Below are 18,424 nucleotides of genomic sequence, written 5' to 3'. Positions count from 1 at the left end.
ATTTTTTTTTTCATAAAGTTATTTTTGCTTTATTTTATTCTTAAATTTTAGATTAAATATTGTGTTTCTTTAAATCTTGGATTAAATTTTATTTATCTTTAAGGGTTTGAACGTGTGTCGATAATTTTTTTGGGCTACACGCTGCGTCATTATAAATTGACTTTATAACTATTTTTTAATACTCTTTAATTAATATATTTTTAAAAAAATTAACTATTTTTTAATACTCTTTAATTAATATATTTATACTATATATAAATATGAAAAGGGAAAACATCAATTTCGTCAAAAATACCCTTAGTCATTTATATTATTTACAATTATGTTTTTTATTATTTAAATTTTAATATTAAAATTTAAATAAATTTAAAATTTTTAATTAGTTCTACTTGTAAATAACTTCTTCTTAATTAAAATTTTTATTGTAATCTAAAATTAAAAAAAAATAACTAACTAATATAAAGAATAAAAATATTCATTACGATGTAATTAGTTTCCTTGGTTTGCCTAATTAGGTTTCTATAATATGTAGTTCTAACGGAAACTAAAAAGTGTATATCAATTAAAAATTAAAATTTAAGCTAATTTTTATTATAAAATCTTTAAATTAATTAAATTAAAAATTATTTTAATGTTGTAATTATAAATTATTAAAATTAAAATAAATATATAATATATTTATAATAATGGGATAAACAAAGATATTTATGATAATTTTTTTTTATATAAATATTCATAATAATTTAATATTATTGTAATAATGAAAGATTAAATTTAATTGGGGAACAAAAATAAAATAAAGTGAAAAATTAATTTTATTAAAATATAATTATATAAGCTATATCTTAATTTAATATTTTAATTTAATTAGATAAGTAATTCCAAACCAAATAAATTTTATCAATTAAATTTATTTTTGTTAGATTTCGGGCCCACTAGTTAGTGTGTATATATATATATATATATATATATATATATATATATATATATATATATCTTTTATGTTTCTTTTATAATACAATTTTAACTTCATAAGATATAAATATATTTTAAAAGTAAAATAAGTTATTTATATTAATTAAATAAATTAAAAATATAAATATAAACATATTTATTCTTATTATAAATAACAAAAGAATACGTTGACTAATATTAGAACACTATATTATAATATTTTGTTAGGATTAGATTAAAAATATATGAAATATTAAAAAAGTACATGTTAAATTAATAAAGAACTTAATTTAATTTGCTGATGAAAATCAATTACTCCTAATTAAAATTGGTTTGTAATTTTTAGTAAAAATTATTAAGTTTTACTGATAATTATAAAATTAAAATTTTAATTGTAGAAACTTCTATAACATTAAAAAAAAAAAAGCTCAAATCATGAAAAATTAACTGGATATTATATTCCAATGCAAGAGAGCATGCAATAGGAAGGGCTGCTTCTGCAGTTGGAACAATTATGGTTTGATTTTTTTATAAATTTAAAATTATATCTTAAAAAATTAAAAGTTTGTTTTTAATATTGACTTTTATTAGCAAACTGTAGGAGTATGCTTGGTTTAGTTTTATTCATGTAATTGTAATAAAAATTTTTACTCTGCCTTATTCAGTTAATTTTGATTTGCTGTTTTAGACACTATTTGCATGGGCTACATATGTTATTGTTAATTTTCATCTCGAGTATTAATTAACATATTCACTGATATTATATACAGAGTTATGTTCTTCAACTATTCCTATATCTTCTTTGATATAGGATAATTATTTAGAATCTATTAAATTTAAAGAGAGTGTTGAACAAATTACAATTTAAATTATTTTAATCTGAATTTATATAAGTAATTAAATTGCTTTATACATCAAAATGACTAGCCAAGTCAATGTTGCAATCCAACCATTTATATATTGCAATTTTACTTCATATTCTTTTGATGTTGGATTCCAACACTTTTCCTCAAGTGCAACCACATAATTATCACTTGATAATTAATTTGTATTTTTATTTTTAACCCAATATAAACTCAATTATATAGCCTTATGGGAGATTGAAACTCATAACTCAGTCTGGGTTCTGATACTATGTCAAATTTGAGAGAGTGTTGGTTAAATTATAATTTAATTTATTTTAATTTAGGCTTACATAAGTGACTAGATTATTTTACATATAAAAATGACTAGTCAAATTAATATCCAGAAATATATAACATTATTCTAGCCCATGGCGCATAGCATGCAATCTTTAAGTAGACTTTTAGGAAGTCTTAAGTTTATGGATTTTTTAAGGGTCCAAGTATTTTTTTTTTTCCCAACAAGAATCCAAATAGTTTGCAATTGCATTATGCATGAGTTCCTAATCATTTCCCCTTTTGTCTCGTCATTCAGGTGTACAAAGACAATAATGTGATTACTCAGGTTGTGAAAAGAGCTAAGAGAGCCATATTCAAAGCCATTGCCTTTACTGTGGATGCTCCAAGACTTGGGCAGAGAGAAATTAATATCAAAAGAACACGTGAACATCAATTTAAATATATTAAAAACATAAAAAGAAAATAAATATTAAGAAAAATTTAAAGAAGTTTCATAGTAGGTAATAGAGAATGGATAAGATCAACTTTGGCTCTTTTATAATCATTAAGAATTACATGTTAATTGCTTTTCTTTAAAAAAAAAACTACTTTTAACAAAAATAGAAAAATTACACATTAATTGGTATTAGAATAACATATTATGGTGTTTTATTAGGATTAAGCTAGAAATATTTGAAATATTACCAACTATTAAAATAATTTAAATTATGTATTTTGTACCATATAATTTAGATTTTAAAATTACTTGAACTAAATGATATTAAGCGGATACAAAAAGTAAATTTACAAAATAAAATATAAAACTTTTTTATAATAAATTGATTTTTTTTATATTTTTTTATTTAACAAATTTTTTAATTAAATGAAAATAAATATGAGATCAAAAGTCAATGTGTACAATAACCAAATTCAATTAAAATATTTTATTCTAAACTAGAATTTAATTATTATTTGTTATGAATATATTTAGGACAAATGCATTCTTAGACACCTATATCATTGCGTTTTTACCTAACTCACACCTTAACTAAATCTTTTACCTATCACACACCTAAACTTAAAAAAGTTAACACATAAACACAATTTTGTATAGTCAGCACTATTCGTCATCTCACACGAGGAGAGGCGATTAAAGAGGAATTTTGTTGTCTACGTGGCACATATAATGGCTAGTTGGCTCCTATATAAAAATGACAAATGTTTTCTGGGTTGGAGATCCTTCCTTCCTATGACATGCAGATGAATCTTCTTCTCCTTCTTGTAATTTTTTCCTTCGATTCCTTTTCATTGTTGTGCAATATTAAACTAATAACACTATACTTCCCTTAAACTTTTGATTCATTCTTTTATTTTACATAATCTTCAAGAACCCTAGTTATTTTAAATTGGGTATTTTGGGGAACAATGGAGTCAAGCTAAATTAACTTCATGTATCTAGTGTGCCATTATTGAGAAATAGCAATGTTGAAAGTTTTTTGGACATGCATGAATCCGAAGAGAAGATTCTTTGGTTGCAGGCATTATGGGTGAGTAATTTTTTATATTGGTTAAACTGTGATTATTTAACTTTTGTTTTGTGTTTTAATTGAAAGATTGTTATGTGTTTATATGATTTTTGCGAGATGAAAGACTTCTATGGCATGTGGTTATTTCACCTAGTTTGACCCCCCCCTTTGCCTGACCATTTGAAGAATATAATTCTTGGTTTGCTGCCAAGGCTTAATTGGGCATGAAGTTGTAAAGAAGAGAGAAGCCTTGAGTGGAAGCACATATTGTCGAAGAATTTTGTTTGTAATAGCAGCAATATTATTGGTTTGGTATCTTGGTTGCTGTGTTCAACTCAGACTGTGGTTATGGCTAAAGTTTTTTTTTGTTAGTTTTGTTATGTTGGTTACTGTGTGCAATTTGATTGTGATTTTTATATACTCTGTAATTATTAGAAATCATTTTAGCAGCGATTGTAAATGTTGATTGATTATGTAATTAAGTTAATGTTAATGAAGTGGAGATTTGCTAAAAAAAGTATGTTCATTCTTTATTACTAGTGATGTTGCAGATTGTGGTAACTGTTTAAAAAAAAATTGCAAATTTAACTACATTTTGATATGTTATAAAACTACAAGTTGAACTATTTGTTGTCTATTACAAGTGTAGATGCTTAATGTGCAATGCAGAATTAGTTCAATAACCTATAAGTGCAATAACACTTTTATAAACCTACAAGGGCAATTACAAGTTGAACACATATATAAGGTTAACATTTTCTAAACCTAATTATTGCAGTGCAATATCAGTTTATATTCAAAAGTAGAGTATGCACTGTAAGTATTTACGAGCAAGCATAATAACAAGAAGAGTACATTACATAGTCCAAGCAAAGTACATTACTCTACACTACAAGCAGAGTACACATTCACTTTACTAGCAAGTATAATAACAAGTTTAAGACATAGTCCAAAACATGAGATTTTTCCCAAATTCTACATATTATATTAATATCAAAGATGCAAGTTGTAGAAGTTCATTATAGTAGTCAAAACACTAAATTGTACCTAAAATAACATACAAGGGCATTCAAATTATAGTCCAAAAAGCACTTGAAATTTCACCACTACCATTATTTATAATCCAACCTAACAATATAACACTATAGGACATAACTTCTAACATAAAATTCATTGACACAAAATTACACAAGTTGACAAAATCCCAAGATGACACAATAGTTTCATGGTGCTAAAGCATTGCCCTTTGATTGTTGCCTTGTTGATCTTCTTGTGTTGTTAGTCATTTCAATTGTAATGCTAGTTTGAGACTACTGACTAGTATTCCTCCTAGTCATCATATGACTAATCCTACTTTTTTCTAACTATGATGTGGATATTGCTTGCTTGCCTTTCCATCTAAGTGACTTTGCTTTGAAACCAAGATCTCCAGTCACATCAGCAGCATTCTTCACTTGTGATTCTGGTTTATGATATAAAATAAACTTAGATTTTGCATGTCTGGGCCACAAAAGTAGCAATTAATCTATTAGTTGATAAAGTAACAAAAATTCAATTGACACTAAATATATAATGTAAACTCTCATCTTTTAAAGTGAACCCTTTATCTTAATTCACATAATAACCATATCCAATGAATTTGCCCCTTTTTCTAGTGCTAGTCAGTAGGTGGTACAATTGAATCAAATCCTCTCTTATTGCCACATTCAGTCTGTGGTATAGATCTTAAGGGTCCCCTGAAGTTAATCCACCTCTTTTGCTTGGTAATTTATCAATTCCTCTACCATTATCCTCCTCTTCTCTAATGGAACCCAAATTGCTAATATTAGTACTAGGAGTTGCCCTACCCATAGTAACTTAGGATCCTCTCCTATGTTGCCCTCTACTTATAATTTATATAAAAATGACCTTAATGTATGGAGCCTTTAGTGGACATGCACTTCTATTGTGGTCTTTACTCTTGCTTATTCCACATGTCATTTGGATTCCTTTTCTTGACAATTTCCCTTTTTTCTTTCTAACCTCATACTTTGTCTTTTCTCCTAGCTTTCTTTGGTTTACTAGGTTGCTTGGTGATTATTGGAGGATCAATTTTTGGATTCTCACTATCCTCCTATAGCCTCATTCCCTTTACTTGTTGCATAGTGTAAGCATAAGATTTGAGGTAATACTCTTTGATGTAATACTTAGAGATGTAATCTTCAGGTTTGAATTTCTTATGGAATAGACAGCATATGGCATGTGGATAAGATATGCCTTTTATTTCCTAAGATCTGCATGTACTTTTCTCCCTACTCGAATCAACTGTATGCCTATATTCACCATGAGTAAACTCAAAACCATACTCTCCATTCCATTCAATCCTACAAATGTTGGAAATTCTAGTATTGCTCTCTAAACAATCCATTGTAGTTGGACTTATATCACTTATTCAAGTTGCAGTAAAATCTCTCATGGTTTTTATCCTATTCATGATTTTGACTCGAATTTCCTCCATCATTGTGATAATAGACTTATGCCTAGTAGTAACTATCCAAGAACTAAAACTCTCACATATATTATTCTCAACCATATCACATTTTGCATGTGGACTGTGATAAACCCTCACCCAATCTTGTATAGGACAACTACGCAAATCTTTACAAATCCCTATATCCAATTTTGACAATTCCTTAAGATTGTCTTCCAATTCAACCTCAAAGGTAGACTTAGCAATAGCCCAAAATTCTTTTTCCTCTCAGTACCCCTCCATTTCTTTGCCCATGCTTGATAAATATGTTTCCCACACCTCTTATGCTCAGCCTCAAGCAGTTCCTCTTTAATTGTAGGAATAAGTCCCTTCAATTGAAATTAAGATAGTTATAATATAGCTAACAAAATGATTACAAATGGTTATAATTTTAAATTATTATAAAATAAATATAGAAAAATATACCTGTTGCATATTAGTCACAACCTTATCTCTATTTCCAAGATCCAAATCCTGTTTCAGCACTTTTATAAACCATTTCCAGGTTACTTTGGTCTCCAAATCAATAATTGCCCAAGCTATAGGGAACATTTGATTGTTTCCATCCTTTAAAACAGCCACTAGATATTGTCCCCTACGAGGTCCTTTTAAAAAAAACATCCATCCAAACCTATGATTTTCCCACACCTTTTCTTAAAACCTTACTTTGTGGAAATGAAACAAACATAAAACCTGCTAAATAAGACTTTCCCTGGCTTACTTTGGGTGTCAGTCCTAACAAAACATGTAGTGCTTAAATTTAATCTATTCAATTTATCAACATAATTTTCCCTTGCATATTCTATTTTATAATCACCCATAATTTTCGTAAAAACTTCATGTTTAGCCCTCTTATAAGTGGATTTTCCTACACCCTAATTGTTGCTTGCATAAATCATGTAATTCCCACAACTTGATGCTAACCTGTGAAATTATCCTATCTTCAAATATCCTTGCAATGAAGTTTGCATTACACTGCCTGTTGGTACACTGCCTATTTGTCCTATAACACTGGTGTACAGGATTATAAGATTTGATAATAAAGTTGTTTGATTGTGTCTCTAAACTTGCAAAAAGCAACCATGGACAACCATCCTTGCATGTCACTCTCACTCTCTTGGGCTCATTAGATCTCATTCTCAATGACACACCCCTATGAATAGCATATTTGCTAATAGCAGCTCTAAATTGAACAACATTTTCAAAAACCATACCTAGCTTCCATACTGGAATTTAGCATTCAGGATCATAATGGGTCCTCTTGCTTCTTCTCCAGGTTGGTTGGTCTGCATCCTCCTCATTTGAGTCATAATCACTCAAATCTTCACTTCGATGATTAGAACTCACCCAAAAATCTTAATCTCTAGCTACTTACCAGTATATCTACTATTTTGTCCCTAAGCATTCTCAAAACCCACATCAACACCTACCTCTCCTAAATTAATTTCACCCTTAGCAGCTTTGTCTTTCTTATTTGTTCCTTTTTTCTTCTTCAATTCCCTCTTTTCCTCCCTTGGATTTCACAGTTCCTCATCAACATCACTACCTTCAAGTGTATCTAAAAACTCTTCCTCATCACTTAAACCTTATAGATCTTCATCATTGCTATTAGCTTTTCTCCTTTCCCCCTCTTGTGAACCAATTTGGTATGACACATCTTCACTACTGTCTAAATCAACATCTTCTTGACCAGTATTATGTATTGGAGCCTTTGGCTCTTCCTCAACAACTATAGAACATGAATCTGTGTCAACACCTTATGAAAAATGATCAACAACTTCTGAATCAACAACTCTTACGTCACCACTAACTTTTATAATAGGTGGACCTTGATCTGCCTCAACTTCCTCTACCACATTACAGTCAACAATAGCAGGAAAGGGAGGATATTTTTCTTTTTTAGATGTTTATCCCCTAGTTAACCTAGCTTTATCTAGCTCTTCCAAGTGTGGCCCACATACAACTCAAGAGTACCCTTATCCCCTATCTCTTTACATATATCTAATAGTACCTTATCATTGCACAGTAAAATAAACTCATTTCTATCCTCTTAATGGGCTTAGTATATACACCTAATACCTTACCACAATCAAAATCTTTTGCATAATCCAAGATGTCAAATATGCAAAGGTAATATGGGTCCATTCTTACACTTTGTAACATCCTCACTGTAGCAGTTCCGTACATTCTACTGTTCCAGTGACCGGTGTCAGTTTGGACAGCTAGAATGTCTGGAAAAACATTTAAACTAAAGTGAGGAGCCATAATTAACTCAAATATTAATAAGAAAAATTTAGAAAAAATTTTAGAAATAAAATACAACCAAGTTAAATGAGCCGGTGCCCTAGTGATGGGTAACCCAGTGGGAAGTTGCGGTTCTCACAACTAGGAGCCCTAGACCCGAGAAAAAATTCATAAAATAATTTTTGGGATTCCAGAGAAGGGTCATTGAGGTTCCTATGGCATTAGAATGCTAAGAAAATGCTTAGGAAAATTTTTCAATCGGTATAGACAATTTTGGCTCAATAAGCCAAACGGAGGGCATTTTGGTCATTTCGTCTTCAGAGATGATTTTTGGCCTACTTGTCCAGTTAAGTAAATAATTATTATGACATAAAATGTGAATAAATATTACTAAAAATTGAATTGAAAATGAGTAGAAAAGAAAAGAAAAAAAATGAATTAAATGGGAATTTATGACATCACATGATGTCATTAGTGTGCCTCCACCCAATCACATGGTGCCACATAGCTATAACCCATTTAAAATGAATAAATGGGGTAGAAAATGAAAGAAAACAATCAGATTCTCTTCCACTTTCTCTTTGGCCGAACCACTCTTCATCCTTTCCTCCATTTTTCTTTTCCTTCCCAAGCTTTAAATCCTTGCAAAATCTCCATAAATTAGTTAGTCCCCAAAACAAAAACTTCATATTTGCTTATGGTAAGAAGATTAAAAGTGAAAGATTGAAGAAAACTTGAAGTTTGCAAGAAGAAGAAAGAGCCAAGTCAAGGTTAGTGCCATAATTACCTCATTTCTCTTCTTTAAGTGTTATATGCATGTTGAAACAAGCTAGTATGACATGAAAATTGAAGAAAATATGAAGTATGGGAGAAGTTAAATTTTCGGCAGCCATAGGAATAAGAGGAAAATTAATGGTTTTGATGGAATTAGTTATGTTTATTAGTGATATTGATGAGTAATTGTGATGAACAAGTTGATTGACATATGTTTACATGATTTGAGAAATGTTAGAGTTAGGGTTTGGGGCACAAAACTTGGACTTTGTTCATATGTTGGTGAATGAAAGTTTAAATAGTCAATTAGTGACCATTTGGCTGTGTATGATGAGGAATTGAAGTGAGTTGTAGCTTGGGATTTGAGTTTGGATGAGCTACCTTGGGTGACCTATAGGTCTGGAAGTGAGTCCAGCCTGTTTGGGTAGCTATAAATGGAGTTGTAGAGGTTCAATTGGTGCAAGGCCAATTGGATATGAAACTAGACACATAATGGCACAACTTTGGTGAAGAAACCCTGCCCAGAAAACCAAACCAAGTTAGCTTAAAAATTGCCCTAATCCGGGTGACTTGCATTCTACCTGGGCAAAATGACCAAATAAATATTCATTTGGTCATAACTCAGTGTAGAAAGGTCCAATTGACCTGAAATTTTACCAGCAGAAAGCTGAGACATAGACCTACAACTTTCATGAAGAACAAAAATCCAAATTCTATAACCTAGTCAAATTGCCAACCAAACTTAGGTTACCAAATGCAGTAACCGCTTTGCCTAATTTTGGATTCTATCCAACTCGCTAGTTATGGTGTTTAGGCCATAACTTGAGCTACAAAACTCCAAATGGAGTGATTCAAAAAAGGAAATGTAACTAGACAAAATAAGGAACAACTTTCATGAAGACAATTTTGCCAAATTCCTGCTGTACAAATGGCCAATGAAACAGTAAATATGAGGCTTGAAATCTGAAAATTTTGAATAACTAACACTAAGCTTAGAAATGGTATTGGCAACCAATACCAATAATTTTAGAATGCAAAATGTGGTATGTTGGGAGTATTAGAACCAGTGTACCTATTGTCTATGCAAAAGTCAACATTTTAGTTGACTAATGAAATGAATAGTAACACCTAAACTTAAATTTCAAGAATTGTACAATTTAAAAGTGTAACATGCCCTAGTACACCTAGCAAGATTGGTTTGGATAGGTTGGCATGCCAATAGGGTTCAGTTAGCAATACTGCACATGGCATTATGCCATTCTGTGATTTTATGGCCTTTAGCCATTCTGACATTATGTTGAGACTTGGCTTTGTGCCTAATGTTATTACAGCTTATTAGCTGTTCAGTTGCACACCGGGAGATACATATGTGACTGATGGTGTGACGGCCTGAGGTACTTGATACCCAGTGCCAGTTTACCCGTTTATCTAGTCCAGTCATCCAGTATAGATTACTTGGGCAACCAAAAAATGAAAGTGAACAAATTTAATGAAATAATGAATAGAACAGGTACATAATAAATAAGATTACCAACAATGATCGAAAGATTGTTTGCATAAGACATCAAAACATGCACTGCATATTTACTTTCTGTTATTTCTTTTTATTTTATTATTGGCACCACTAAGCATTATTGCTTAGCACGTTGCTTTTTGCCACGCGTAGGTTCTGTAGAGACCGACCGAGAGCCCAGTAGACCACAGACTGGGTGAGACCTTCTGCAGATCTGCATAGTGTCCATGTCACCTCACCGACATCAGTGCATTGGTAGGACACTAGGTTTCATTTTGGGTATTTTGTAATTAACTTTTATTTTCTCATATGAAATTGAGACTCATGTAATGTATTTTGTTATCAATGTAAATAGTGGAAATTATGCTTATGAATGGAAAAGTGAATATTTATTTATGACTTGTACATGAATATCCTATGAAATAAAATGATGAGAAATGGGAGTATATTTGAGAAATATTGAGATTTTGTTGATGAAATGGAGTTTGGGATTGATTGAAAATTTTAGAAGTGTTTGTCATAGATTCCGAAGAACTGTTTTATCCATTTTTAGCCGGTACTCTGTCGGATTTTCTATAAAATTTGCGGAACCTCAAATAAAATTATGATTTCAATAAATGACTTCAATGAATTATATTTCACGAATTATACTTCATAACTATGAAAGAAATAAATTTAGGAAGGATAAAAATGATTGAAATAAAATAGGGTGTTCCGGTACACTATGTGACATATCTTACTCGGCTATACTGTAGACGGGTAAGGGGTGTCACATTTAGTGGTATTAGAGCACGGTTTAGGCGTTTCTGGGCCTAGATCGAGTCCATACCATGCATTGTATTTGTAAGAGTTGAGGTGACACTAATGCAGATCTATTTGTCTTTGTTATTTTGAATAGGATATGGACCCCATATCTCAAAAGGCAGTTGAGGAAGAAGTGGAGAGTCATGCTCCACCTGCAGTAGCTGAGACTGAGGGTAGGGGAGAACCTGCTCCACCAGCTCCAGCAGAGCCTGCTCAGCCTCCACAGGCCATGTTCCAGCAAATGGCCGAATTCTTTAGACAAATGGCTGGAGTAATGCCACCACCACCTCCACCTCCACAGCATAAATCACACCTGGAAAGACTGAGAAAATTTGGAGCAGTGGATTTCTTTGGCAAGAGAGAAGATGATTCTGTTGTAGCTGAAAATTGGTTGAACAGAACAGGAAGGGTTTTAAAATAACTCCACTGCACTCCAGAGCAAAACCTAGAAGCTGCTGTATCTCTGTTGCAAGATGATGCATATGAATGGTGGGATATGGTGTCCAGTGAAGTACAGCCAGAAGTAATAACTTGGGACTTCTTCCTCTCAGAATTCAAGAAGAAATATGTGGGTAGTGTATACCTGGAAGAGAGAAGAAGAGAGTTCATTAATTTGAGGCAGAGACAGCTGACAGTGGCAGAGTATGAAAAGGAATTTGTCAGGCTGAGCCGCTACGGAAGGGAGATAGTCCCTAATGAGGCCGAAAGGTGTAAGAGATTTGAAGAGGGATTAAATGACAATATAAAAATCATGATCACTGCCTTGGGAATCACAGACTTCACCAAGTTAGTGGAAGCTGCAATAAAAGTTGAAAAGGTTAGAATAAGTGAGCAGACCAGAAGAGAGAGACAGCAGAAGAGGGGCCTGGGTCAGTCTAATTCATCTCCTGCACTTGGGAAGAAGTTCAAAGGTCCACTTGCACAGAGTTCAGGTCAACCTCAAGATTAGGGTCAGTCTCAGGGGCCCAGGCCACAGTTCACCCCTAGGAGAGGTCAGTCCACACCATCAGTGGGCAACTCTCTAGGGACGGGGTTCAGGGGACCAGCCCCAGCATCTTCTGCATGTCCACATTGCCTGAAGTGGCATAAGGGGGAGTGTTGGCGAGTGACTGGCGCCTGTTTAAGGTGTGGGTCAATAGAGCATTAGTTAAGAAACTGTCCATGCAGAACTGCTACAGCTGCTCCAACACAAGCAGATAGACCTGCTCTTGCACCACAAAGGGGTAGGAAATCTGGCAAATCTGAGGCAGTGGGACCATCACAGAGGCCTGCATCTAAGCTAGTAGAGAGGCCTGAGGGCAAAGCACCTGCCAGAGCCTATGCCATAAGAGCTCAGGAGGAGCAAGATGCCCCGGACGTCATCAGGGGTACGTTCTCCCTCTACAATACATCTGTGCATGCATTGGTGGATCCAGGATCCACTCATTCATACATCTGCATCAACTTACTCGTTGAAAGGGGGATATTAGTAGGGGAGAGTGACCAAGACATTCTGGTCACTAATCCATTGGGCCACAGTGTAGTGGTGAACAAAGTGTACAAGGGTTGCCCGTTAAGGATTCAGGGGTATGAATTCTTGGCAGACCTGATTGAGTTACCTTTCCATGAGTTTGACATGATTTTGGGAATGGACTGGTTGTCACATCATCAGGCAATGGTTGATTGTAAACTGAAGAGGATTTCTTTGAAAACTCCTGCGGGTAATGAGATCACAGTTGTGGGGATAGATTTCTTGTCCAATGTCATCTTAGCCACAGTTGCAAGAAAACTAATGAGAAAAGGCTGTGAAGCCTACCTAGCACATGTGGTGGATACTAGGCAGGCTAAGCCAAATCTGTGTGACATACCCACAGTAAGAGACTTTCTAGATGTGTTCCCTGAAGAATTGCTTGTCTTGCCAGCAGAAAGGGAAGTTGAATTTGCTATTGAGATACTGCCGGGTACAACACCAATCTCTAATGCTCCTTATAGGATGGCACCCACAAAATTGAAGGAACTGAAAATCCAGTTACAGGAGTTGCTGGATAAAGGGTTCATACACCCCAGTGTGTCACCATGGGGAGCTCCAGTGCTGTTCGTAAAGAAGCAGGATGGGACTTTGAGGTTATGTGTCGATTACCGGCAGTTGAATAAAATGACTGTGAAGAACAAATATCCGTTGCGTAGAATTGACGATCTGTTTGATCAGTTGAAGGGAGCAGGAGTATTTTCCAAAATTGATCTTAGATCAGGGTATCATCAGTTGAGGGTGAAGGATGGAGATGTGCCAAAGACTGCATTCAGGACCCGGTATCGGCATTATGACTTTTTTGGTGATGCCTTTTGGCCTAACAAATGCACCAGCGGCATTCATGGACCTTATAAACTGTATCTTTCATCCATACCTAGATCGGTTCATAGTGGTCTTTATTGATGATATTTTGGTGTATTCCAAGACCAGGGAAGAACATGATGAGCATTTGAGGATTGTTCTGCAAACCCTGAGAGAAAAGAAGATGTATGCTAAGTTGTCCAAGTGTGACTTCTGGTTGAATGAGATTGCATTCCTTGGGCACATAGTATCAGCTAATGGGATTAGGGTGGATCCCAAGAAAATAGAAGCAGTGATGGAATGGAAGCCTCCCAGAAATACAACTAAGGTCAGAAGTTTCTTGGGGCTAGCTGGGTATTACAGAAGATTTGTGAAGGGATTTTCCTTAATAGCTGCTCCTATAACCAAGTTGTTACACAAGAATGTCAGATTTGACTGGAATGACAAGTGTCAGACCAGTTTTGAGAAGTTGAAGGCTATGTTGACAGAGGCACCAATGTTAACACAGCCAGTGTCGGGAAAGGACTTTGTGGTCTACAGTGATGCCTCGCATAATGGGTTAGGGTGTATATTGATGTAAGAGGGGAAGGTGGTCGCTTATGCTTCCAGGCAACTAAGGCCACATGAACAGAATTACCCTACCCATGATCTAGAACTTGCAGCAATTATCTTCGCACTAAAGATATGGAGGCACTACTTGTATGGTGAAAAGTGCTACATTTACACAGACCACAAAAGTCTGAAATACTTGCCAACCCAGAAGGAGCTCAACCTCAGACAGAGGCGATGGATTGAGTTCCTGAAGGATTATGATTGTGTAATTGATTACCATCTTGGGAAGGCAAATGTAGTTGCTGATGCTTTGAGCAGAAAATCCATCACCACTCTGAGATCATTGAATGCCCACCTATCTTTGGCTCGAGATGGAGCTATTTTGGCTGAGTTGCAAGTGAGGCCAAACCTGTTACAACAGATTTTAGATGGGCAGAAGGTAGATGAAAAGTTAATGACTACTGTGAGTAAAGTCTCAGAAGGGAAAGTAACTGACTATGAGGTGAAAGCAGATGGGTGTCTGTACTACAAAGGAAGAGTATGTGTACCAGATAATGGGGAATTGAAAGCCAATATTCTGAAAGAGGCACACACTAGTGTTTATGCTATGCACCCAGGAAGTACAAAAATGTATCATGATCTGAAGCTTCATTATTAGTGGCCTGGTATGAAGAAGGACATAACTGACTATGTGACTAAATGCTTGACATGTCAGCAAGTCAAGGCAGAACATCAAGTTCCATCGGGTTTGCTACAGCCTATACGCATACCTGAATGGAAATGGGATCGGGTCACCATGGATTTTGTAAGTGGTCTACCTCTCCCCCAGAAGAAGCATCAGTGAGATAGTTAGACTGCATGGAATTCCACTTTCCATTATATCTGATCGAGACCCAAGGTTTACATCAAGATTTTGGAAGAAATTGCATGAATCCTTGGGTACACAACTCCACTTCAAAGACTTTTTCCATCCTCAGACCGATGGGCAATCAGAAAGAGTAATCCAGGTAAACAATTGAAACCAATTGAACTAATACAAATATTGAACTGAAATGATAATAATAACATGAAATATATGGTAGGTCCTTGAGGATATGCTGATGAGTTGTGTCATTAAGTTTGAGGGAAGTTGGGATAGATACCTCCCACTGGCAGAATTTGCATACAACAGTAGCTACCAAGCTAGTATCCAAATGGCCCCGTATGAAGCACCGTATGGGAGGAAATGTAGAACTCCAGTGTGCTGGATTGAATTGGGTGAAGATAAACTGGTAGGGCCAGACTTGGTGAAACAGACTGAGGAGAAGGTAAAGCTAATCAAAGCCAATCTGAAGGTTGCCTCAGACAGATAAAAATCCTATGCCGACCTGAAGAGAAAGAAATAGAATATGCGGTTGGTGACAAAGTGTTCCTCAAGGTGTCACTGTGGAAGAAGGTACAGAGGTTTGGAAGAAAAGGTAAGTTAAGCCCTTGATTCATTGGCCCATATGAAGTCATTGAACGTGTGGGTCCAGTGGCCTACAGGCTAGCTTTACCACCAGAGCTGGACAAGATCCACAATGTGTTCCACGTATCTATGCTAAGAAGATACCGCTCAGATCCTTTACATGTTATCTCCATGGAAGAAATTGAAGTACAACCGGATTTAACATATGAAGAAGAACCCATACGGATCCTGGCTCGGGAAGTGAAAGAGTTGAGGAATAAGCAGATTCCACTGGTGAAAGTGCTTTGGAGGCACCACAACACCGAGGAGGCAACTTGGGAAAGTGAAGAAATGATGAGGCAACAGTTCCCTCAACTGTTTGCATCCAGTAAATTTCGAGGACGAAATTTAAATTAGAGGGGAAGAGTTGTAACATCCTCATCAGAGTAGTGATTCGTACATTCTACTGCTCGATGGATCGTGTCGTCTGGGACAGCTAGAATGTCTGGAAAAACATTTAAACTAAAGTGAGGAGCCATAATTAACTCAAATATTAATAAGAAAAATTTAGGAAAAATTTTAGAAATAAAATACAACCAAGTTAAATGAGCCAGTGCCCTAGTGATGGGTAACTCAGTGGGAAGTTGCGGTTCTCGCAACTAGGAGCCCTAAACCCGGGGGAAAATTCATAAAATAATTTTTGGGACTCCAGAGAAGGGTCATTGAGGTTCCTATGGCATTAGAATGCCAAGAAAATGCTTAGGATAATTTTTCAATCGGTACATACAATTTTGGCTCAATAAGCCAAACGGAGGGCATTTTGGTCATTTCGTCTTCAGAAATGATTTTTGGTCGACTTGTCCAGTTATGTAACACCCTCCCTATAGCAATTCCGTACATTCTACTGTTCCGGTGACTGGTGTCGGTCCAAACAGCTAGAACATCTGGAAAAATATTTAAACTAAAGTGAGGAACCATAATTAACTCAAATATTAATAAGAAAAATTTAGGAAAAATTTTAGAAATAAAATACAACCAAGTTAAATGAGCCGGTGCCCTAGCGATGGGTAACCTAGTGGGAAGTTGCGGTTCTCGCAACTAGGAGCCCTAGACCCGGGGGAAAATTCATAAAATAATTTTTGGGACTCCAGAGAAGAGTCATTGAGGATTCTATGGCATTAGAATGCCAATAAAATGCTTAGAAAAATTTTTCAATCGGTACAGACAATTTTTGTCTGTTAAGCCAAACGGAGGCCATTTTGGTCATTTCGCCTTCAGAGGTGATTTTTGACCGACTTGTCCAGTTAAGTAAATAATTATTATGACATAAAATGTGAATAAATATTGCTAAAAATTGAATTGAAAATGAGTAGCAAAGAAAAGAAAAGAAAATGAATTAAAATTATAATTTTGACCTCATACTTATGTCACTAAGTACTCTCACCCAATCACATTGTGACACATGTCCATAAACCACTTAAAATGAGTCAAATGGGCAGAAAATTGAAATGAAAAAACTGAACTCTTCTTCCTCATTTCCCGTCCACCATAGCCAAAAAGCTTTCTCTCCATTTTCTCTTTCAAAGGTTGATTTTCCTAAGCTTCCTCACCTCAAAACCTTATCCTCCCTTCACTAAAAATTATACCCACACCAAGGAGAAGTGTTTGGCAGCCAAGAAAGAGTAAGAAAGTAAAGAAAAATTAAAGTCTTGGTTGGCTTGGATTTGAGCTACAAGAGGTTAGTGCTTATTTATGCATATTTCTCTCTTTATTCCATGTCAGGGACTTAAAATGAGTATGAAATTGTAAGTCAAATGAAATAAAACTTATGTGTATGTACACCATGGAATTTGGCAGCCCTAAGGAAGGGATAATGTTGATGGTTTTGATGGATTTAAAATGGCTTAGAAATGGTGTTGATGTGTAGACATAAATTTGAAATGGATTAGTATGCCTAATTGACATGTGTTATGTGAACCTTGAATTTGAGCTAGGGTTTGGACACAAAAACTTAGATCTTGTTCATGTGTTGGTGAATGAAAGTTTAAATGGTCAATTAGTGACCATTTGGCTGTGTATGATGAAGAATTGAAGTGAGTTGTAGCTTGGGATTTGAGTTTGGCTAAGCTGCCTTGTGTGACCTGTAGGTCTGGATGTGAGTCCAGCCTGTTTGGGTAGCTATAACTTGGGTTGTTTAGGTTCAATTGGTACAAGGCTAATTGGGCATAAAACTAGACACATAATGGTACAACTTTGGTGAAGAAACCCTACCCAGAAGACTAAACCAAGTTGGCCTAAAAATTGCCCTAATCTGGGTGACCTGCATTCTACTTGGGCAAAAATGACCAAATGAACAGTATTTATTCATTTAGTCATAACTCAGTGTAGAAAGGTCCAATTGACCTGAAATTTTACCAGCAGAAAGCTGAGACATAGACCTACAACTTTCATGGGGAACACAAATCCAAATTCTGACCATAACCTAGTCAAATGTCCAACCAAACTTAGGTTACCAAATCTGCCAGAACTAATTTTGCCCAGAATTTTGGATTCTGTCCAATCCGGCCAGTTATGGTTTTTAGGCCATAACTTGAGCTACAAAACTCCAAATGGAGTGATTCAAAAAAGGAAATATAACTAGACAAAATAAGGAACAACTTTTGTGAAGACAATTTTGTCAAATTCCTACT

This window comes from Hevea brasiliensis, chromosome 18 (assembly GCF_030052815.1).
Source record: "Hevea brasiliensis isolate MT/VB/25A 57/8 chromosome 18, ASM3005281v1, whole genome shotgun sequence".
Lineage (NCBI taxonomy): Eukaryota > Viridiplantae > Streptophyta > Magnoliopsida > Malpighiales > Euphorbiaceae > Hevea > Hevea brasiliensis.
The sequence above is the reverse complement of the archived record's forward strand: the minus strand, read 5'-3'. Positions refer to the sequence as shown.